Source organism: Chrysemys picta, chromosome 12 (assembly GCF_011386835.1).
Source record: "Chrysemys picta bellii isolate R12L10 chromosome 12, ASM1138683v2, whole genome shotgun sequence".
NCBI classification, from domain to species: Eukaryota; Metazoa; Chordata; order Testudines; family Emydidae; genus Chrysemys; species Chrysemys picta.
In genome coordinates, this window is record NC_088802.1 from 17,023,018 (window position 1) to 17,037,028 (window position 14,011).

Below are 14,011 nucleotides of genomic sequence, written 5' to 3' on the forward strand. Positions count from 1 at the left end.
CATGACGATGTGATCCCACCACTCGGTGCTTGTTTCCTGAGCCCAAAAGCGGCGTTCCACTCTGGTCAGCACCTCCATGAATGCCACAAGCAATCTCGTGTCGTATGCATTATGCAGGTGGACCTCTTAGTCAGACTCCTCAGTGTCACTTTGTAGTTTAAGGAATAACTCGACTGCCATTCATGACATGCTGGCGAGACCCATCAGCATATTCCTCAACAGTTTGGGATCCATTCCCGCAGATCGAAAGCGAAGACAGAGCGCGCTGTACAAAAACCATTGAAAGATGGCACCAAATGCGGAAGGAAGCGAACGGACTGCTGGGATGCAAAGCAATGCAGGACGGGGCATTGGGACAGGACCCAGGATGCCCCGCGCCCGCCCTCCCCCTTCCCACCAGCCTCAGCATCAGAATAGGAAGAGATGCTCTGTGGGATAGCTGCCCATAATGCACTGCTCTGAAAGCCGCTGCAAGTGCCACAAATGTGGCCACGCCAATGCAGTTGCAGCTGACAGTGTGAATACACGGCAGCGCTTTCCCTGATGCTGTCTCTGAGGGCAGGTTTAACTCCAGGCGCCCTACAGCTGCAAGTGTAGATGTAGCCTTAGACTGAAAACTGACTGAACAGAATTCAACTGTGTGTGTGTAGTGGGGTGGTGCGCAGGGCAGACAGTAGCCATGTGGCTCTTTTGGTGAATGGTGGTTGCAAATGTGGTTCTCAAGTCACCTAACTGTGAGTACCACGGACCTAAGGGATCCACAAAAGACTTACACTGAAAACTCACTGAACAGGATTCAGCTATACACACAGCCAATCGAGTTTCTAAAAGATGTCCACACCTCCATTCGACATACCCAGAGGGCTCTGCAAATGTAAAAAGCTTGAAACTCACTGGTTTACGGTGCAAGCCTAAGTAGTAATTCTGCTAAAACAACTCATTGTCATTTACTTGCGATTATTCCCCACTTAACTGATTTCTGCTTTCCCCCAACTGATCGAGATAAAACACAATTGAGCCTCTAGATTGCCCCTGCCTCTCCGTGTTGGTCTAATTCAGAACGCTCCTCCACCTGGGTCATTACAAATGCAGGTTAATAATGATGAGCACCTACCAGGTATTCCTGGCTTCTCTTCTCTCCAGTCACTTTAAATCCCAGCAGCTTTTCTCTCTCTTCCCGCAGTGTCTTCAAATGGGTCTGAATCTTTTCCTGAAGAAACAGAAAATGATTTGAGTGCTGTTATTTTTAGTTTTAGGAGCGAAAGGGTGGGTAAGAGCTTTTCCAACACAAACCAACACTCTACTGATGAAAATCCAGTAGGTTTATGATATCAGCAATACCAAGACGTGTAGTCATATTAATGGACACTGGAAGTGTTTCATTTTCAGACTCCTTGAAATTGTTTGACCATGTGTCTTCATTGACTTACACCAACATGAAAGTGGGGACACCTCCTTGGATTTTTCATTCCATTGTGTGAAATATCCTGTTTTTGAGGAGGTTTAATCCACACAAGCGGTCCATTTCCTGGACACTACTGTGCTAATAAGCGATGGTCACATAAATACCACCCTATACTGGAAACCTACTGACCGCTACACTTACCTACATGCCTCCAGCTTCCATCCAGGACACACCACACGATCCATTGTCTACAGCCAAGCTCTAAGATATAACAGCATTTGCTCCAATCCCTCGGATAGAGACAAGCACCTACAAGATCTCTATCAAGCATTCTTAAAACTACAATACCCACCTGTTGAAGTGAAATAACAGATTGACAGAGCCAGACGAGTACCCAGAAGTCACCTCCTACAAGACAGGCCCAACAAAGAAAATAACAGAACACCACTAGCTGTCACCTTCAGCCCCCAACTAAAACCTCTCCAGCGCATCATCAGAGATCTACAACCTATCCTGAAAGATGATCCTTTACTCTCACAGATCTTGGGAGACAGACCTGTCCTCGCTTACAGACAACCCCCCAACCTAAAGCAAATACTCACCAGCAACCACACATCACTGAACAAAACCACTAACCCAGGAACCTATCCTTGTAACAAACCCCGATGCCAACTCTGTCCACATATCTAGTCAAGTGACATCATCATAGGACCTAATCACATCAGCCATACCATCAGGGGCTCGTTCACCTGCACATCTACCAATGTGATATATGCCATCATGTGCCAGCAATGCCCCTCTGCCATGTACATTGGCCAAACCGGACAGTCTCTACGCAAAAGAATTAATGGACACAAATCTGACATCAGGAATCAAAATACTCAAAAACCAGTGGGAGAACACTTTAATCTGTCTGGTCATTCAGTGACAGACCTACGGGTGGCTATATTACAACAGAAAAACTTCAAAAACAGACTCCAACGAGAGACTGCTGAGCTAGAATTGATATGCAAACTAGACACAATCAACTCCGGTTTGAATAAGGACTGGGAATGGCTGAGCCATTACAAACATTGAATCTATCTCCCCTTGTAAGTATTCTCACACTTCTTATCAAACTGTCTGTACTGGGCTAGCTTGATTATCACTTCAAAAGTTTTTTTTCTCTTAATTAATTGGCCTCCAGAGTTGGTAAAACAACTCCCACCTGTTTATGCTCTCTGTATGTGTGTATATCTATCTCCTCAATATATGTTCCATTCTATATGCATCCGAAGAAGTGGGCTGTAGCCCACGAAAGCTTATGCTCTAATAAATTTGTTAGTCTCTAAGGTGCCACAAGTACTCCTGTTCTTCTTTTAACAAACAAAGTGATACAAATCCCAGAAGCCATCGGGGGTTGAAATATGGCCTGGGATTCTCCAAGGAGTCCAGCTCCCACTGAATTTCAGCCCTGAACCCCTGGGGACTGGACTGGATAGATAGAACTGGCTTGGGCACTAGGGCAACCCCATTAGACGTGTTGGTTTTTGACAAGAATGTTTGACGTTTGCCCTAATTCTGTCCTGAACCCGTCCAGTGCCAATGCTGCCTGGGTACCTGTTCCCCAGCTCCCAGCAAAGCTCCCAGAAACAGTGAGTTCTAGAGATTTCAAAATGCTGCACTGTGGGATAGGAGTGTAAGGACTAATGGAACCACTTTGGCAGGTTCTTCAGCCTGACCTCGGTCAGCACCATCCAGGAGTTAGTTTTGCTACAGTCCAGTCTAATCCCCATGGTATTTGGCATGGACCTGCGCTGTCTGGAGTCTTTTTGTAGGTGGACTCAAGGTGCTCAGGGTCCACACAGTGATCTCCTCTAGTGCAGGCTGGCATTGGAGTTTAACGCCTCATGGAGCAACACAGGAGTTCAGAATCCCAGTGGGAAACCTCATCTCCCTGCTGGGCCTGGAATCTTTATCAAGGCATCTTTCCCCCCTTATGGCCTTTCTTCATTATTGTTCAGTCAGGAGACTCCCAGTTTTGGGTGATGCAGGTTTGGCAGAAAATATTCCCACTCTCCAGACTGACAGGTTCTCTGAAATACTCCAGACAGGTAGGACAAGTAGGTTCATACTGGAATTTTTCCACAGGCTCCCTCTGTGGAGAGATAGACTCAGCCCTGTGGAACAGGAGATACCACTCCTGTCCCCGCAGGGCTGCCTCTCCACACCAAGCCCACAACCCATCTTCAACTTCCCACGACTCACTGGTGGGTCACAAGCCACCATTTGGGAAACAGAGCCCAAGGGGATCTCGCCTCCCTAAGCCTACATAAGAACGGCCGTACTGGGTCAGACCAAAGGTCCATCCAGACCAGTATCCTGTCTGCCGACAGTGGCCAATGCCAGGTGCCCCAGAGGGAGTGAACCTAACAGGGAATGATCAAGTGATCTCTCTCCTGCCATCCATCTCCACCCTCTGACAAACAGAGGCTAGGGATACCATTCCTTACCCATCCTGGCTAATAGCCATTAATGGACTTAACCTCCATGAATTTATCCAGTTCTCTTTTAGACGCTGTTATAGTCCTAGCCTTCACAACCTCCTCAGGCAAGGAGTTCCACAGGTTGACTGTGCGCTGTGTTAAGAAGAACTTCCTTTTATTTGTTTTAAACCTGCTGCCCATTAATTTCATTTGGTGGCCCCTAGTTCTTATATTATGGGAAGAAGTAAATAACTTTTCTTTATTCACTTTCTCCATACCACTCATGAGTTTATATATCTCTACCATATCCCCCCTTAGTCTCCTCTTTTCCAAGCTGAAAAGTCCTAGCCTCTTTAATCTCTCCTCATATGGGACCCATTCCAAACCCCTAATCATTTTAGTTGCCCTTCTCTAAACCTTTTCTAATGCCAGTATATCTTTTTTGAGATGAGGAGACCACATCTGTACACAGTATTCAATATGTGGGCGTTCCATGGATTTATATAAGGGCAATAAGTTATTATCCATCTTATTCTCTATCCCTATTTTAATGATTCCTAACATCCTGTTTGCTTTTTTGACTGCCGCTGCACACTGCGTGGACGTTTTCAGAGAACTATCCACGATGACTCCAAGATCTCTTTCCTGATTAGTTGTAGCTAAATTAACTCCCATCATATTGTATGTATAGTTGGGGTTATTTTTTCCAGTGTGCATTACTTTACATTTATCCACATCAAATTTCATTTGCCATTTTGTTGCCCAATCACTTAGTTTTGTGAGATCTTTTTTAAGTACTTCACAGTCTGCTTTGGTCTTAACTATCTTGAGCTGTTTAGTATCGTCTGCAAACTTTGCCACCTCACTGTTTACCCCTTTCTCCAGATCATTTATGAATAAATTGAATAGGATTAGTCCTAGGACTGACCCTTGGGGAACACCACTAGTTACCCCTCTCCATTCTGAAAATTTACCATTTATTCCTCCCCTTTGTTCCCTGTCTTTTAACCAGTTCTCAACCCATGAAAGGATCTTCCCTCTTACCCCTTTGGTGAGGGACCTTGTCAAAGGCTTTCTGGAAATCTAAGTACACTATGTCCACTGGATCCCCCTTGTCCACATGTTTGTTGACCCCTTCAAAGAACTCTAATAGATTAGTAAGACACGATTTCCCTTTACAGAAACCATGTTGACTTTTGCCCAACAATTTATGTTCTTCTAGGTGTCTGACAATTTTATTCTTTACTATTGTTTCAACTAATTTGCCCGGTACTGACATTAGACTTACTGGTCTGTAATTGCTGGGATCACCTCTAGAGCCCTTTTTAAATATTGGTGTTACATTAGCTAACTTCCAGTCGTTGGATACAGAAGCCGATTTAAAGGACAGGTTACAAACCTTAGTTAATAGTTCCGCAATTTCATATTTGAGTTCTTTCAGAACTGATTCTGAAGTCCCTGCCAAGCCCACAGGAGGGAAGGGAGACTGGGCCGTGGACTCCCCCTCATGACTACTACCACTCAGCACCTAAAACATCCCCCATAGAAAAGTGCGGGCACCTACGTCTGCACCATAGAAAATGGACAGCTTTGAAAAGTGGAATGGTGGCCACCCATGATAACCTAACCATCGCGATTGCCAGTGTATGCAAACACAACCCTCTTTAGGTGTCCCCCACTCCCACCCCCGGCTCTTTCTTTATCTACCTGCTGCATATTGTCTTAGTTAGACTGTGACTGTGAGCTCTTTGCCTGTACAGTGCCTGGCACAACGGGGCCTTAATCTCTCATTGTGACCCACAGATGCCACTGCAATAGAAATCAGTACATTCTATTTATTACTAATTATTATTATTATTATTATTATTGTCAACATGGAAGCTTTATGGACAAAAGGTCCCCACACTGAAATCTACGGCCAAAATTTCCAAAGTGAAATCTGCAGGACTGGGACTCTCTCCCCGTGGCCTTAGGAGATGTGGAAGAGGGTCTATGCCCATCACAGGGTGGCTGGCCCTATAAAGGAGAGGGGTCTCTGCCCCACCTGTGACATAGCCAGTTCTCCTCCCCAGGTGGGGAAAATGAAGGAGTGGTGACCGGGGGGGTCATGTGATTCAATCACGCCTGAGATAGGTAAAACAGAGGCCTATGGAGAGCCAGAGGGAGGAGGCCTTGGATCTTCTTCAGTGTGATAAGGCCGACCTCCAAACAAGAAGTCCGGGGAGTCACTGCTGGGAGAGCAGGGATGTTACTGACCACAGAAAAGCCTTTGTGGCTTGCTTCTGGGAACCAAAAAGGGAAACTAAGTCAGGGCCTCTGCAGAGCCACCCCAGGCCACAAGGGGGCACTCTGGAGACAGTGATCCTGTTACAGTGCCCCATTGCTCTGCCGCCCCCTCCCACCCCGTCCCTGCTTCCAGCAATCCCATGTCTGACTTTATCAGGCAGACTTGCTAAGGCCTGTCTGCAGGACTGGAGCTCCACTCCCGTGCCCCCCCGCCCCCCCCAAGTCTCATGAGGGTGGGGCTCCCTTCCTGTCTGGCTGAGGAGCTCTGCAGGAAAAGGATGAAGGGGATGTGGGCCAAGCAGGCAGCCCTAGCTGCGTCCTCCTGCTCCCTTGGCCCCAAGAAGAGGAGAAGCAGCACGGACCTGGTGGTTATAGCTTTGGGAAGGGGTGGAAGTGGTGAGGGGCAGAGAAGGGAGGTCATTCAGTGACCAGGACTCCCCATATGGGGAGTAGGAGAGGTGGGGTGCGGGGTCTTCACTAACCCTCACTCCAGCGTGTGACGCGTGTGAGCCTTAGGACGTTTATGGAGAGCAACACGTCACCTGCATGAGCCTTAGGAGGATTCACAGTTGCTGAGAAACCTATTTAGGCCTCAAATCCCTTGTTCTTCGTCAGTGGAGGCTCACTGAGTGGCTGTCTCGGGCTAAAGGAAACTCTAGTTCTGGGGGAAGGTGAGTTCCCCAAGGGTTTGGTTATAAAAATAACAGTTGGTCATTTCCTATCTTGAATTCTTCGGCAGCTTCCTCTGCAGGAATGACGGTGTGATCTCTGTGCTGCTTGGATCTGTCACACACCAGGCAGATGGGGATTTCGTCCTCTTTGCAGAACAGTTTTAGAGGCTCCTTGTGTTTCTCACACAGTCTCTCTGGTTCCTTCGCTGTCTGCAACCTGAGTTCTCTGGCTGCTTCCACAATAGTCCTGAGCTGCCTGTTCAGCCTGAGGTTCCTCTGGGGAAAGATCTCTCTGCACTGAAGGCAGGAGACGTCTGTATCGAATCCCTCCCAGCACTGGGTGATGCAGGCTCGGCAGAAACTGTGATCACAGTCTAGAGACACCGGATCTTTAAAATACTCCAGACAGATGGGACAGGTCACTTCATCCTGGAGAGTTTTTGCCAGATTCGCAGCAGCCATGGCTTCTAGCGCAGGAAAGAGACCAGAGAGAAGTTCTGTAGGGTTACCATATTTAAACATTAAAAAAAGAGGACACTCCACGGGGCCCTGGCCCCGCCCCTTCCCGCCCCAACTCTGCCCCTTCCCCCGTCCAACTCCGCCCCTTCTCCAAAGTCCCCGCCCCCTCCCCTGAGTGCCCGCATTCCCCCTCCTCCCTCCCAGCCACGTGGAACAGCTGCCCGAGCGCTACCGGCTTCACGGTTTGCCGGGCAGCCCCCAGATCTCCCGACCCTGCGTCCCCGGCCAGGCGCTTCCCCAGCACAGCCGGAGCCTGGGAGGGGAAGCGCCCGCCCGGGGGCGCAGGGTCTGGAGGTCTGGGGGCTGCCCGGCAAACCGTGAAGCCGGTAGCGCTCGGGCAGCTCGGCTCTTCAGCTGCACAGAGCTGAGGTGTCTGGGGGGAGCTGCAGGCGGATTCCCCCGCAGCGGCGGCTGCTACTGCTCCCCTCAGACACCTTAGCTCTGTGCAGAGCCTTGCCTGTGTCCCTGTTCCCATTTCCCCCCTTAGCAAAACATGATTCCAATTCCCCCACCCCCCTCCCCTGTTCCCATTCCCCCATTACTTCCTGATTGACGGCAGACTATATAGTAAAACTTGAGTTCTGCTTAGCTATACCTTAACCAATCATTTTACTGAAATTTAACTAACCAATCCTAACATATTGTAACATAATTATTTAACCAATTATATCCCACCACCTTAATTGGTTTACACCCAACAAAATTAATTATACTGCAAACAAAAACAATCACAGAACTAAACAGAGATTATACAAACAAACAATAGGGAAGTAAAAGTTACAGTAATAGAACAGTACAAAAATAAAAAATTTGACATCTCAGCTATTGATAAGTAACTTCTTGCCAGACAGGATGCTATCACACTAAGTTTCCTTTTACATCTTCTAGGCTCTTCCCTTTCTCTGGAGGTGATAGGAATATCAGGACAGGATTGGATTCCTAACAGCCCAATAGCACCTGATTTCCATGTGACTACTTTGAAATGTGAGGATGTGACCATACACTTCCCAGTTTATGGCTGCCTCTGCTGCTTAGCTGAAGGCCTTAGCCTAAGAACCAGGCCTCAGACTGTCACAGTGAGGGTACGTCTATACTTACCTCCGGGTTTGGCGGTAAGCAATAGATCTTCTGGGATCGATTTATCGCGTCTTGTCCTGCTCCGCGAGAGGAGTAAGCGGAGTCGACGGGAGAGCCTGCCTGCCGCGTTTGGACCCGTGGTAAGTACCTTGTAGTTCGAACTAAGGTACTTCGACTTCAGCTACGTTATTCACGTAGCTAAAGTTGCGTATCTTAGTTCAAACTGGGGGGTTAGTGTGGACCAGCCCAAAGAAAAGGCCCTTAGACTCAAAATCACTGTCTGCCAGTGTTTCTTTTATACCTCTATAACTAGCTTAGTGATAAGAATACACCTAAATTCTTTAAGTACAGGCCTTTGCAGACAGGCCTGAATATCTATATCCTAACAGGGGTGCTCACTGCTCAACCCCTGGGTCTACCACAGGCCCTGCCCCCACTCCGTCCCTTCCCGCCCCCTACGCCCTTGCTCCTCCCCCTTCCCCTCCCCCCCCCCAGAGCCTCCTACATTCCACAAAACAGCTGATCGGGAAGTGCAGGGAGGGATTGGGAGGTGCTGATCGGTGGGGCTGCCAGTGGGTGGGAGCCAGTGGCATAGCCAGGTTTTAAGAGCAGGGGGAGCAAAAATAAAAGAGGCGCCCCCCCCTTTGGCTCCTCCTCTGGCTGCTCCGCGCCCACCCAGCTCCTCTCCCACGCCCCCCCCTCATCTCATCCCTCCTGCCATTGTCCCTGGCCAGCCCTTCCCCCGCCCCTCTGCTGCCGGTGCTCGGTGCCTGCCGGGCTGGGGCTCGCAGCTCGGCAGGCCGAGCAGCAAGCAGCCACGCACCTGCCCCAGCCTGGCTGTGCTCCTCGCCCCGGCTCCGGCAGCCGGACTGTTACCACACTGAGCCCAGCCAAACGGAGCCTTTCCCTCAAGGCTGCTGCCGAGGCACCCAGCCTCCTCCCCGCTCGCTGCTTCTCCCGATGGCCCGGCCCCCGCATTGCTGGGCGGCACGCACCCAGCCCAGCCCCACTGCCGCACATGCTCCCCCCAGCCCGTGCGCTCTGGACCCGAATGGGCCCAGCAGCACAGCCCGTCCCCTGCTCTCTACCTGGCCACCTGGCGTGCTCCTCCAGACGCGCCCACTGCCCCCCCCCCATGGCTCCTCCGGCCGTGCTGCCCTTCAGAGAGGAGCAGGCCCCATCCGCTGGCGCCATATAAGGTAACCCCTAAGGCACCGCTTTTCAAAAATGTGCTGGGGGAAGCAGCTGCTTCCCCTGCACCCCACTAGTTAGAGCCCTGGGAGCAGGGTGGGGGAGCTAATGGGGGGCTGCTGATGTATTACTGTGGCTCTTTGGCAATGTATATTGGTAAATTCTGGCTCCTTCTCAGGCTCAGGTTGGCCACCCCTGGAAATAGGATCAAGACACTTTGAATGAATGAATCTTTCATTTTCAAAACCAGTGGAAGAAAAATGAATCTGAATATTTGTATGAAAAAAAAAAAATGTCGTTCCCCCTTCCCAGCTCCTTTTTATGGCAGGAATTGGGAATACTAATATCAATGTTTAGGTTTAAGCTTTTATTCAATATTAATCTAGTTAAATTTTCACAGCTGTGGGAAATTAGAGGGGTGCGTGACCTTAAGAAAACTATTAGGTGGGGAAATATTATTGAATATTGTTTTGAGGGCAGAGTTAAGATAGTTTTGCTTGCCTTGCCAGTGAATATGTACACTATAAAATGTCCATGTTTGTTATAAAATTAAGCATAGATTTGGATTTCTAATACTGTATTAGTGTACAAAAGTGTTCAAAAATCATGAAATTGTCTTAAAATTAAAATAATAATAAAAATAAATTTGAGGTGTTTATTTGCTTCCTCATTTTGAGCCTTTAGGTCCATACTCAGATCACACATTCAATCTGTTCTCCACAACAATGAAATCTAATCTCCCACCCTCCAAGAAAGCTTCTTTGTACATAATTGGATGCGTCTGGGAACAGGGTCTGTGTAAAAAAACAAACAAACAAACAAAAAAACCACACCATATGAGATAAAGATAAAATCATGAAAATTTGTGACACTGCTAATGTTTGAGTGGGGTTAGACTTTAAGTCTAGCATTGTGGAAAGACAATATGCATTTGAACTATTTATGTCCGAGCAACCTGTCAGCTCTTTTCTGATCATTATTTGGTGTTAAAAATGTGCACACAAATACACATTACATATTTCATCCATGCTATTTGTGTATAATGTTTGGAACTATGTTATGCATAGGAGAGCAACAGAACAAGTATTTAGTCTTGGAAGGGTATAATTTTTATCGATTAAATGTTGGTCAATGTAGTTTCACTGTACACACAAACTGATAATTGAAATTTACAGATAGGCAAAGAAGGAAAAATTCTGTTTGAAAACTTAGAATTTGATTTAAGGATATTTACTGTGAATATTTTGACATGAAATGTTAACAATTTTGTGTGTTAAGAGATATAAAGCTTTAACTGTTTGAATCTCACCATCTACTGTCATTAAAAAATTGTCTGACACCCCCTCCAATTTCCCACAACTGTGAACATTTAAACTGATAAAAGAAAAAAGAAAAAAAAAAAAAAGGCTTAAATCCCATAAGTAAGTGCAACCGTGAAACTTTAAATAGATGAATGTGGAATGAATGCTTAAAAATAAACATATCTTTGAAATGATTAAAAAAAATAGAAATGGAATCATCCCGGGCCTACAACTAATTATTTTGACCCCTTCATGACACCTGAATTCCACCCACTAATCCATCTCCAGCAGGACCACTTCTAATATTCCCAGCATTTGCACCAGCTTCAAAGAATAAATATTCACAACTGGCCGGGGTCAGAGGGAACCTTCTGCAAACATGGATCTTTTCCACAAAATTATACTGAGGTTAGGGACATATCAGGCAATTCAATCCTGATTCAAAGACAGAGTTAAGCTATAAACTAGGGGGTTAGATTTCTGAAAATACCCTAACCACATAGTTAAGGACGGGAGGAATAATATGGTAACATTTATATTGTCTTTAGATCAACTGATAATTTCCCTTCACCTAGAGTACTGTGTGCAGTACTGGTCACACTATTTGAAAAAGGATTTTGCAGTATCAGAAAGGGTTCAGAGAAGGGCCATGAGAATGATCAAGGGCCTGGAAAAACTTATATTAAGAATCAAAAGAATGGGGCTGTTTACTTTAGAAAGGAGATGAATACAAAAGGATAGGATAAAGCGATATAAAAATAATGAGACAGAGAAGATAGTTCGGGAACATCTTTTCTTCCTGTCTCATAACACAAGAACAAGAGGAGTCAATGAAATGGAAAGAGATCAAATTCAAAACCGATAAATATTTCTCCACACAACATGTAGTTAGACTATGGAACTCCTTGCCACATGGTGTTTTTGAGGCCAGCAATGTAGCAAGATTCAAAAAAGGTATTGGACATTTATATGGATAACTAGAAGGGCCAGAATTGTAATGGTTATGCAAATATAGAATTTTGGAAGGAATAAATGGATCAAGGCTTAAAATGATATCTTAACTATTAGGGATTAGTAATAATACTTTTATATAGTGTTTCCCATCACTAGATCTCAAAGTGTTTTACAAAGTATCATTGACCCCATTTTAGAGATGTGGAAACTGAGGTCCAGAGAGGGGTACGGCCTTAAACCTGAATCTGAGGCCTGGTCTACACTGGGGGGGGGAGGGTGTCAATGAAAAATACGCAATTTCAGCTACGGGAATAGCGTAGCTGAAGTCGACATATCTTATTTTGACTTACCTCCCATCCTCACGGCGTGGGATCGATAGCCGCGGCTCCCCCGTCGACTCCGCTACTGCCGCTCGCCCTGGTGGAGTTCCGGAGTCGACGGGAGCGCGTTCGGGGATCGATCGCTACCCGCCGATCCGGCGGGTAGTCTGGACGTACCCTGAGCCTGGGTTTACTATGTGGTGTAAGACAGAGCCACTGAGATCTGTTGACTGTGGTTCTTCCATCTTCCTCAGAGACACCTGGTGCCGACTGCTGTTGGAGACAGGATCCTGGTCTAGATCAGTGGTTCCCAAACTTTAACAGCCCGCGAACCCCTTTCACTAAATTGTGAAATCTCATGAACCTCCTCCTAAAAATGAATATTTTCAGGGATTTAAGTTTAAATTTCCTCAGTGTGATGGATGCCCCAACTGCCCGGCTCCGCTTTTCCTGGGGCTCGGGCTGGGGTTCTGGCTGCCGGCTCCCCTGCTGATGGGGGAAGGGCTCGGGCTGCCAGCCTCAACTACCCGGCCCCGCTCTCCCTGGGGCTCGGGCTGCCAGCCCCACATGGAGAGCTATGGTTTGGGCTGCTGGCTCCCCCACTGACCGCCGGGACTCAGGCTGCCTGCCCCAACTGCCCGGCCCCGCTCTCCCTGGGGCTTGGGCTGTCAGCCCCTCACGTAGCGCTGGGGTTCGAGCTGCCAGCTCCCCCGCTGACGGGGGCAGGGCTCGGGCTTCCAGCCCAAACTGCCCGGCCCCGCTCTCTCTGGGGCTTGGGGTGTCTGCCCTGCAACCGGGTCCCACCTGCTGTCTCCAATGCCCAGGGTCCTCTGTCCGCCATTAGTGAAATTTTTCTGGTGAATCCCCAGTAACATTCTGCGAACCCCAGTTTGGGAACCACTGGTGTCGATGGGCCCTGGGTTTGATCCAGCCTGGATCAGCGTCACTATGGTCCAGTGATAAAACTGGGGCAGCACAGCACGTAGCCCCATTCTCTGATATTATAAACACTAAACCAAAGCAAAATCGGAGGCTGGTTTAAGCAACTTTTTACCCATCAGTTTCATTTCTCTCCTCAGACAGACAAGGTTTAATTTCTGCTCACGTTCCCCACCCCTCCGAACGCTGCCAAGCCCAAATCACCCAAAACAAGCCACTCTGCTTTGGGTCGGCACCGGTCCATGTCCATAGAGTCAGCGGCCGACCGCTGGTAGAGCCATAATACCACCAGACCCCCAAAAGACCCCCCTCAACAGTGCATCACCCCACCAGAAATGCTCCATGCGTCACTACAACGGTGGCTCTGTGCACTCCACTCCCTCCCCACACAACCCCAAACCCAGCCTGGCCACTCCCCAATCCTCCCCAGCCCCAACTCGGCCCAAGCTATGCTGCAGCCCCCCAGCTTTGCAACCCCCTGCCCCCCACTGCGTGCATCCCTCCTCCCCTGTGTAAGTGCAACACCACCACCAGAAATGCACCAACAGAAAGATCACTGACCACAGCCTACCAGGCTTGCCAGACTACTGTTATCAGCCGACCCAACCCCCCCTGTACCAAACCAATCCCCCATCCCCCAACCTAGAGTAGTCCAAGCAGGAGGCAGCCGGTGGGGAGAGAGTAGGCACTGCAGGGCGCACACACATGCAACCATCTGACAGCGAGGACCACTTAGAGAAGAGGAACCCAACCCACAGCTGACTGAGTTAGATTCCTGGTTCCCTCCTTCATCTGTAACGCCCTGTCCATCAGGCTGACCTGGGGCAGTGGCCTCTCCCCCATTGGCCCTGGGGACTGTCAGTCTCAGAGTCCTGGTCTCTTC

At 48.2% G+C, this 14,011-nt stretch overlaps 1 protein-coding gene across 2 annotated transcripts in view; it reads right to left on the reverse strand.

The window, feature by feature from the left end:
* The window catches only part of LOC112061430 (zinc finger protein RFP-like), a 44,059-nt gene extending 30,071 nt beyond the window's left edge, over positions 1–13,988 (reverse strand). The window contains exons 1-4 of one of the 2 annotated variants that reach the window (XR_010592084.1): positions 13,771–13,988; positions 12,220–12,462; positions 6,639–7,294; positions 1,115–1,210 (exon numbers count right to left, since the gene is read on the reverse strand). The gene's annotated coding sequence lies outside the window, so the exon portion shown is untranslated. Of the gene's footprint in view, positions 1–1,114; positions 1,211–6,638; positions 7,295–9,153; positions 10,409–12,219; positions 12,463–13,770 lie in introns of those variants that run through there. The other variant, XR_010592085.1, reaches the window with a different exon arrangement.
* Positions 13,989–14,011: the final 23 nt, after the last annotated feature.